This window comes from Lathyrus oleraceus, chromosome 7, assembly GCF_024323335.1.
Source record: "Lathyrus oleraceus cultivar Zhongwan6 chromosome 7, CAAS_Psat_ZW6_1.0, whole genome shotgun sequence".
Taxonomy (NCBI): domain Eukaryota; kingdom Viridiplantae; phylum Streptophyta; class Magnoliopsida; order Fabales; family Fabaceae; genus Lathyrus; species Lathyrus oleraceus.
The window spans coordinates 92771522-92781384 of record NC_066585.1 but is presented as its reverse complement, the minus strand read 5'-3'; the positions used below and the strand labels follow the sequence as shown (position 1 = coordinate 92781384).

Here is a 9863-nt window from a genome sequence, read left to right as displayed (position 1 = left end):
ATATATATATATATATATATATATATATATATATATATATATATATATATATATATATATATATATATATATATATATATATATATATATATATATATATATATATATATATATATATATATATATATATATATATATATCAATTTAGATAATATTTAAAAGAATGTGAAGAATTTTAGAAATTTTTAAAAAAATATAAATATAAAATATAGTTTGAACTTGAATTATGGTAATAACAATATGGTTTGGGGAGAGAAGATAACGTATGGATGCTTTTAATTCTAAGTGTTACTTGCAGGAGATAAGGATTAGGAAGGATTTTAGAGGCTTTTGTGGAATCGAACCCACGCCCTTTGTGGAACCAACCAATAAAACAAAAACACGGAAAAATAACAATGTTGACAGTGGGACTCGAACCCACGCCCTTTCGGACCAGAACCTTAATCTGGCGCCTTAGACCAACTCGGCCATATCAACTTGTTGTGTGTTGTAGCAAAAGAAAGTTATTCAAACGTAAATTAATGGGAGTATGCCGTAACAGCTAGATACCTCTGACTTCTTCACGTATGTTTTTCAATTGGCATACCAATTTTTTATCAGATTTTTTTCTTGAAAATATATTTATAGTTGTTTAACATATCACTTAGTCGAATAATTAAATATCAGTAACAGATTGTTCTTAGTGAACCGAAATAAAAAATTAATTCTTTAAAATATACAAATTTATTTAAAAAACTAACGTTTTTTAATTAGTATTTCTTAAAACACATCTACTAGATATTGAACTATATTAAAATTTATTCTTTTTATTATCTTTAGAGATTTGTGCGTAAAAGTATAATTACACTAATTACTTTAATATTTCATATACAAATATTTAAAAACAAATTAAAATAATATAATCATTAAAAAATTGACACACTATATTCTCTAATTTATGTGTAAATTGCACCTTTAGTCAAAATATTCAGTCCCTTAATTTTTTTTTTACTCTTTTTAGACACTATTATCACTTATCACTAAAAATAATAATTAAAATGAAGGATTTATCTAACAAAAAAGAGAAGAAGAAAAAACATTCAAATCAAATCAATACAGTCAATTATATAAATTAAAATATTGCTACATGAAAATTTAATTCTAAAATTACATAAAATATTTTATTTATATATTTGTGTTCTTGCTCGAGCCGACAAACTAAATTGATTGTTCAATGAAATTGCATGACCACAATAAAACGATCAGAAGGAATGATCAACCAACAACAAACCTCTAAGGAACAAGTGTTTTGAGAGATAAACATAAGTCTTAATCTCGGATATACATATTTCTAACCCTAAAATATCTATCATCTTTGATAATCACTAACTTAAGTGTCGTAGTGTTTGTTGGCACACCTACTATATGTCAGAGTTCAACATCGGATTCAAATACACCAACCCATTTGTGACTATCTTAGATCTCTGTATGATAATTAGCGGATACAAGTATGAGTTAGAAGTCTCACATTGCTTAAAAAATGGAAGTTGAGCACTTTATAAGTGAGAAGAGTCATATATCCGCATTTTATAAGTGTGAGGACCTATATACACAATGCCTTAAGATTCTGGATGAATATGGTGTGTCTCTCTTGCTTGTGCGGTTGCTATTGGCTTATCCTCATGACCCATCAATAAAATCGTTGTGAGAGTTCCTCATCATATCCAAGCACACTAACTCATTTGTGAGAATGTTGGATTTATGTAAGATCATTGTCATAGTTCACCATCAGATCCAAGAACACCAACACATTTTTGAGGATCTATGTAATACCATTGATGTCGTCTATGGAAAACTAACTTCCGAGCATGCTCGAGGGTCGGATCCTTTAGCCTCTTAACCTCAACTAGGGAGCTAGTATTCTAGTACACCAAAAAGTCTCACATTACTTAAAAATCGAGATCAAAAATATTTTATATACAACACATATTTCTCAATCCAAAATTTTCCAATGAACAAAATTGTGAAGGTCTTCCACAATGACCAAAGCGGTCAATACCTAGGAAATGTATGAGTCAGGTTTAAATCATTCTTTTTTTTACAAAGGACATCTCACGCTTGTTAGGGACTGAATGAATCGAGTTTACTCATGTATTACAAAATAGTTGATACTTTATACTGACTTCGAGTAGTTTTTAGATTTCTTTCTTTACTACCTCTTATATATTTAAATATAGATGTAGTTAATGTTGGAAAAACTATTTTGCATTCTTATTACCATGTGGTCGGGGAGTTTTTTATAATGGCTTGATAAAAATTCTGGAGATTCAAAGTTTAAATAATTTTCCTTAACTAACCGATTATTTGGGGTTTTTGCAATTTATGAAATATCCTTTGTAAAAAATAACATATCCAAAAATAGAAAAATCATTCATTATTACCTCTAAGAATTGTCAATCTTAGTAAATTGAACGCAAAAACAAACACATTTTAAATGTGGTCAAGGGCGTTGCACATGCCTAACGACATTTTTCTATACGCCAAGATTCCACACGAACTTAAAGTTGTCTTTTCTTGGGCACCAGGATCTAGATCAATTTTATTACACCCTAAATATTCATCAAGATAACAGTAAAAGGTTTTACCTACCAATTTTTCAAGCATCTGATCCTTCAATGGTAAGTTAAAGTGTTATTTATAATAGCCAAATTCATCCTTTTATAATTAATATGTATTCTCCACCTAGTAAATGTATGGGTCGGGTTTAGATCAATTTTTTTACAAAGTACATGTCACTCTTGTTAGGGACTGAATAAACCGAGATTACTCATGTATTGTAAAATAGTTGATACTTTATACTGACTTTGAGTAGCTTCCAGATTTCTTTCTTTAATACCTCTTATATATTTAAATATAGATGTAGTTAATGTTAGAAAAACTAGTTTGCATTGTTATTCCCATGTGGTCAGAGAGTTGTTTATAATGGCATGATAAGTGAGTTTCTCCCCCTGTAATAAATATCTCATATCCCCTTAAATACTCAATTAGTTGTCAGTTGAGACCAATTGAGTTCCTGTATACTTTATCTTTTGTCAGTTGAAACAATTAAAGCTCCTATATGCTCTAAATGTTGTCAGTTTGGACCAATAGAGTAACCAGTGAACTCTGAAGAGATTAGTTATTAATAACAGAGACAAACAAATATTAATAAGTACAAGAGAGGACATTTTGGTAACATTAATAATGGGTCAATTGGTACTAGAAGACAAATTATCAATTGAGATATTTTGTATTACTACCTAATATTATAATATATTAATTAAATGTTATATATATTTGTGTGGTATAGAAAGAAAGAAGAAAAGTAATGGATAAGAATTAGAAGGAAGATAAATAAAGATATCATAAAGAAAAGAAAAAAAGAGAGAAAGGGGAAAAGAAGAGAAAAGGAGAAGAAGGGAGAAGATAAAGAAAGAAGAGGAAACTTGGAGGAAGAAAAAAACTTGAAGAAGAAGTGGAAAATATCAACCATCAAACCAAATCCTTTCCATCATCTTCATATCCAAGGTGAGTTCCTAGCTAGTATAGCATTGGGGGGAAGAAATTTTATGAATTTGGGGTTAGATTTTGTGTGTAAGGCATAATCATGAACTTGATGAATCCACGATGAACTTGTTGTTATCCTTACTCTTCCATGCTTGTATATCTTGCTCCCTAACCTTCACATATTGTCTTAGTGTATCATAGTGTTGATACATTATGGTTGTGGTTATTGCTATTGTGAGTACAAATTGTCATGAATACATGTTGGTTGTTGTTGTTATGATTATGTGTTCATGATCTTGAGTAAACTAAGAAATGATTGTATGATGTATGGTGAAACTATGATGGGTATTGTTTGAGGTATCAATTGAATTGTTATGTTAGAGAAAAAAATAAGTTTATGCAGGTTTGGAAAAGATAATAACAGAGGAGTTATTTGAGGAAAGAAGCAGGAACCAATCGATTGGTGATTGTTCCATTTGGTCAATCAATTGACATGAATTAATTCCTTGAAAAATGAAAATATACCACCAACGGGGGTTAAACCCGGGACCTCTTTGGTATGGTACAAGCCTTACCACTAGGCCAAGAATTTTGTTGTTGAATAATTGTACAATGAATTAATGTTAACCTAAATCTTTATTAGGATAGATTGATAAATTAATTGAGTGTAATAACTTGACTATGTTTCTTGTACCATGTTATATTACATTGTGTATACTTTATGAATATTATGATATAAGCTAAGTATTGGTATTGTGCGTGTGCATGAATGGTTAAAAACATATGATGATAAGTGAGGAAACCTTAGGAGTACAACTTGATTAATAACTTAGAAAGATAATCTAGGTCATGGAAATGGGTATACGCTGATACTGGGTCACAAAGGTACCTAGGTGTGTATCGAGGACAAGTATTAGCCTGATAGCAAATCAATATGGTTTGTATGGAACATGTGGAATAATATGTGAATAGGTGGATATGAACACCTAGTATTTAATGAATACCATGAGAATTGAATTGATATTTAGTGAGGAACTTTGTTCCAAAAGTCCTATTATTTTTGAGACTTAATCATGTATTCGGAATTAGTTGTGATTGTACATATACCACTTCAAGGGCTTAGATAAAGTGGTAAGTGGGGATGTGGCACCAATGATTCGTGCCTCAATTGGGTTTAAGCTCCAACCATGGAGGACATGGGGGAAAGGTGGACACCTAAGTGGGTTAGAGGCACATACGGTGAAAGATACCCTAAGTGGGTTAGAGGCCCATACGGGTGACAGTCGCTTGAGTTAAGGATTAAGCCTCATAGAGGACCCGATATCCACCGTGAAAGTCAAATCATACGAGCATGCATGAACCGAGCCTGGCTTAGACGTAAGTCCGTTCGGGGATTGATGTTTTGTGAATCCTAGTAGTGATTTATTGAGTTATATGAACTCAAGTGACATGTTTCCATACATTGCGATTATCCCTTGGTTGCTCAAGTCCTAGTTACAAGGTGCGAGTGATGCACAAGTAACGGAAGGAGAAAACTTGAGTTAGGATTCGATTAGAAAATCCTGTAGAGCCGAATGGACCCATAAGATAGGGGAACTCACTCTGATTATCATCTCACCCAAATATTGTTGTTATTTTTTAGGTTTTAGTTGCAGGTTTGGTATACAAGAAGAGTTGTGCATTGATATTTCAAGGGATGTTGTTATTGTGATTTTCCACTGTGAACCTTGTACAATGATGACCATTGTACTTAGTTCTTAGATTTTTTTTGTCACTTTCCATATCTTGTATCATATGTTATATTTTTTTTGTATAATTGGTCAAGTATGTAAATGATGTCAATAGGAACTTATGATTGTGTGAGTACCAAATAATAACACTTGTATCATATTATTCTAGATATATATTATACGAATTGTTACAGTTGGTATCCGAGCAGGTCGATTCTCGACCTAGCCTTGAAACATCATAAGTAAATATATTCCTGCCTCATATGTGAGTTTAGCCAACATGATTCTTAATACCATTGTATGTAGTATTGGGCCTGATCAACCTAATTCTATGTGCGTGGTAGGTAGGATCACGATTGAGAGACCACGAGGACTCCAAAGTGTTGGTGGAACTTGTGCTCTGAGGGAAGGCTCAAGCCAAGAGTTAGAAAGTAAGGAGAACCAGATAACTCAGTTGAAGTTTCAACAGGAGTTGTGATTCTGGTAATGTAGAATTGAAGAGTAGTGTATGGTTCAAGCAATCCTGTAGTGTTAATGGAGTCGGGAAGTTAAGGATTTCTATTGGATAAATTGTCAAAGCTTTTAGAAATATTTGAATTTACTAGTGGAATAAGATTGACCCACTGATATGGAATAAGTATTGTAAGTAATTCTATATAGTGAAGGAGAAAGTATGGTTATGTTGCACATATGTCATGAGGTCTGGAAGTTAGGTAGTTATCGATGTTTCAGCTTCTAAGGCCACTAAAACATTTTGGAAGAACGAGAGTACTTCATGGATTATATTTGGAATGATACATTCCAAGAGGTTGAGAGCTTGATAGATAAGGATGTTCGATTTTTGTTGGGAGCCTAAGGTAGTGGTGAAGTCTAAGGAGAGACTCGAGGACATGGCTGCCTATTCCAAGTGAAACAGGTATGCACCAAATGAAGGTTAGAAGATAAATCAAGTATATTCAGTTTTAGAAGGGAGATCGGATTCAGGATAGTTCATCATAGGTTTAATGTTAGTGAGAAACTGTTATGGAATATGGAGTTACCAAGGATCATTTGAAAGAGATTTGTGTGGAAGAGAGAATTATATAACAACAGAAGCTCTAGTAGGATTGGTTGAAGGAGATTTCTATTGAGGAAAAGAGAAAGTAATTTAGATTCGAGGAATTCTAGTAGAATGGTTCTATTATTGGAGTTAATGGGCTTACCGTAGAAAAGAAGTAGACATAGAGTTTGGGAGCAGTGTAAACCTTGCATTACAATCATCGTAATGGAATGCACTTCATATAAGGAGACTATGGAGTCATAAGGATTTTATCGAGGCTAAGATAGGGGTGTGTGGTTGATAATCATTCACATGTGGAGATTTATATAGGAGGGGGTGTAGTGGAAAAAGTTAAACCTTGGTATTAAGAGAAGTATATGATATTGGCATTATGATCACAAGTGTGTGTAATGGATCCCTTGTCTTGAGATGGATACGAAGTAACACACACTTTATTGAGTAGTGAGTCTTGTGTTCTGAGAAGTTGAGTTTATGGTAAACAACGAAAGATAGGTCAAGCTTGAGTATGGGGACTAAGTGTAGGATGTGAAATAAGCTATGTTGTAAGTAGGGGTGTGCAAAATAACCAATAACCATTAACCAAATTCATATCCAAATTAATCTAAACTTTAAAACCCAACCCAAAATTATATTTTGAAATTGGTGGTCCATTTATCAAATTAAAAAAAACGGTAACCATTGTTACAAACCAGATCAAGTAAACGGTTACCATTTTTCAATAATCATTTCAAATCAACCCAAAACGCAAATTTCAGAATCCCTAATTCTCAAAAATCCAAACTTTTTTCATCTTTTTTTCTCTTCATAATTCTTCAAATTCCAAACTCTAATCCTCTTTTGTATCTTAATTCTCCAAATCACAATCATGGGGTTATCGAAATAGTTGTAAAACCGACAAAATTGTTCTTCAAATCCGACGAGCTCGTCCTTCAACAACGCCTCTAAGATTGCTCTTCTCTCACTAACAAGTGTTTCAGGTTCAAGTGAAATTCTTCTTTGAAGCTTTAATTTTCACTTTCATCTTTGACTAAGTAGAAACAAATTAACTATGAAATTAGGAAATCTGTGTTTCAGGTTCAAGAGAAAACTCTGCTAACATTTTTACTCTACATTTTCCATTGATATTCAGGTAAACACATTATAAAGTTCAAATTTCAGCAAGAGAAAACTTTGTTTTTTGAGACTATCTTATTTAAACATATTGCTCTTATGTGCTTTATGCTTCTTGTTAATTAGTTTTCACTCTAATTACCCCTTTTTTATGTGCTTTGTGCCTAGTGTTTAATATGAAGAAAATTTTAATATTTGAATTATTCCGCAGTTGAATTTCCTGTGTTCAATACTAACAATTGCATCCTTACTTGGAAGTGTAGTAGTAATATTTGCAATGATGAAAAATTGGAATAAGCATTCAACTTTTTTTTCTTCTGTTTTGAAGATTCTGCATAATTTAGCACAGCTAAATTTTGCTAACTTATTTTTGCAGAAAGTGTCGAGATAGAACCGACAAAACTATTGTAATCCATTGAAGCAATTTTCTTTGCATTGGAAAACTCGGCACTGACCCCTCATACAATTGGTAATCCTAGTTTTATATATTCCATTAGTTTTTGTTCATTTGAGGTAACAAAATTCTTAAGGTCTCCAATGTTGCTGCTGCTACTGCTCCTACTGAAACTACGAGTCAAACTATGATTGCGCTTAAATGCCGAAGGAACAACTTTGAGGATGTGGTACAAGAAAGATTCAGCTGCTGCGAGTTTTGTTGTGTCTCCCTCATATTCGAGTATGTGAGATTCTTCTTCTTTTGTTGGAGCGATTCTTGAAAGCTTTTCAATTGTATCTGCATTAAGGCCTTGGCCATCGATGAGTGCATCAACGATTTCTTTTCGCGAGACTACAAGAGATTTCAAAACTATAGCAGTGTTTTGTGATTTTCTAGGGTCAAGAATGAAAGCATGTGTTGATGCCTCCTTGCTTGGACTTGTTGATTCATTTATCCAAGTATATGGTAGCATTGGAAGAACACATTTAGCCAAGTATTTCAATTATGCTAACTTGCATATACAGAATACCAAAGCCATTGAGTGTTGTGGCCAATGGAAACCCAATCTCCAGGAAGTTCTGTTGCTGCCTGCTCCCCACCCAATGGAGCAAATTGCCCAAAATGCTTATACCTTTTCATAATAACAAGATATCATCATGAATTCCAAATAAAGAAAACAATATTTCTTTTGCAGTTGTTCCACATTGTCTCTTTCTCTCTTTCATTGCGAATATTAACTTGTCTGCATATGTATATTGGTGTAGTTGTGTTGCTATCTGTTGCTGCTGCCTATTGGATGTCTGCTTCTAAAAAGTTCAATTTCTAGTTTTGCAGTCCACTGCTCTCTACCACACTCCCTTGTGAAATGGATTCAATTGCAAAGATGTTGCAATGTGAGCCTAGTTTGTTGTTAAAACACTGAATTGCCAGTCTTGGAATGGTAGGAGTTTGTGCTTGCTTCTTGCAACCCGGTTACAATGTATACCTGTGCAGTTGCTGGAAGAGTCTTCACTTATGAACCTGCAACAGAAAGGGCAAACTTATGAATCTGCAACAGAAAGGGCAAACTAAAATCTTTAGCGTCATTCCATAGAACCCTCAAATCAAGTATATGTTTCTTTTGTAGATAGTATTCAACTTGAGGATATCTTAAGATTATGTCATCCATCACTTCTTTGAATTCTTCTACGGTTAAGGTACCAGAGTTATTTTTGTCTATGACCTTAAATATGTCCAAGATATCTTCCTAGAAGCAGAGATAATAGGTTAGTCATCGCATAAATAAATTCAATAGTCAATACTATTTAAAGATTTGGGACAAATGATGGTGTACCCGTTACTGGTTTTGATATATTGAATACTATTTAAAGATTTATTGGTTAATGATTTATGTACTGTTACATTGAAACTATAGTTCATCTAGGTTAATCACGGCTATGGATGTTTGTAAGTGCAGAAACTAAAGTTCATCTATGTTACGATATTGTTTAGAAGATGATTCATAAAGATTTTAGTAGATTGTAAGCTGAAACATGAATATGACATTAGATTTCAAGTAAGGTTAACAAAAGTGAAAAGTGTATATTTTCAATGTTTATTATTTTGAATGCTAAAAAATGTACTGTTACATTGAAAAACAGTTTGAAATTCTTTACTGCGTGTTCACACCAAAAGATATGCTATGTACCGTTACATTGAACTTTGTTAAAATTTTAAGCAGCAATTTTGATGTAGTATGTTTGTGTCCAATGCGAGTTGCTTGATGCAGTTACCATGTGATGTAGTAAGTTGTTTACAATGTGTTATCATGCAGTAGGTTTGTTGATAGAAAAATAGACCACAAAAATCGAAATCATGTCAAATGGTGTGAATGTTCATGCCTTTTTAGGATATTTGTTCATGGATCTCACACCATAAAGATTGATGTCAATAACATTGTGACTGGTCATTAAAAAGACCATGAGGTGGTTCACAAACTTTACTATAAAACATAAATTGGAGT

General features: G+C 32.8%; 1 long non-coding RNA gene and 1 other non-coding gene across 2 annotated transcripts; one reads left to right on the top strand and one right to left on the bottom strand.

Annotated features, from left to right (window-relative positions):
* Positions 1 to 396: 396 nt before the first annotated feature.
* Positions 397 to 477, bottom strand: TRNAL-AAG (transfer RNA leucine (anticodon AAG)). Its single transcript has one exon. It is a non-coding gene; the product is annotated as a tRNA-Leu (tRNA).
* A 6612-nt stretch (positions 478 to 7089) lies between these two features.
* LOC127103984 (uncharacterized) lies at positions 7090 to 8889 on the top strand. Its single transcript, XR_007794805.1, has 3 exons — positions 7090 to 7292; positions 7390 to 7444; positions 8258 to 8889. It is a non-coding gene; the product is annotated as an uncharacterized LOC127103984 (long non-coding RNA).
* The last annotated feature ends 974 nt before the right edge of the window (positions 8890 to 9863 follow it).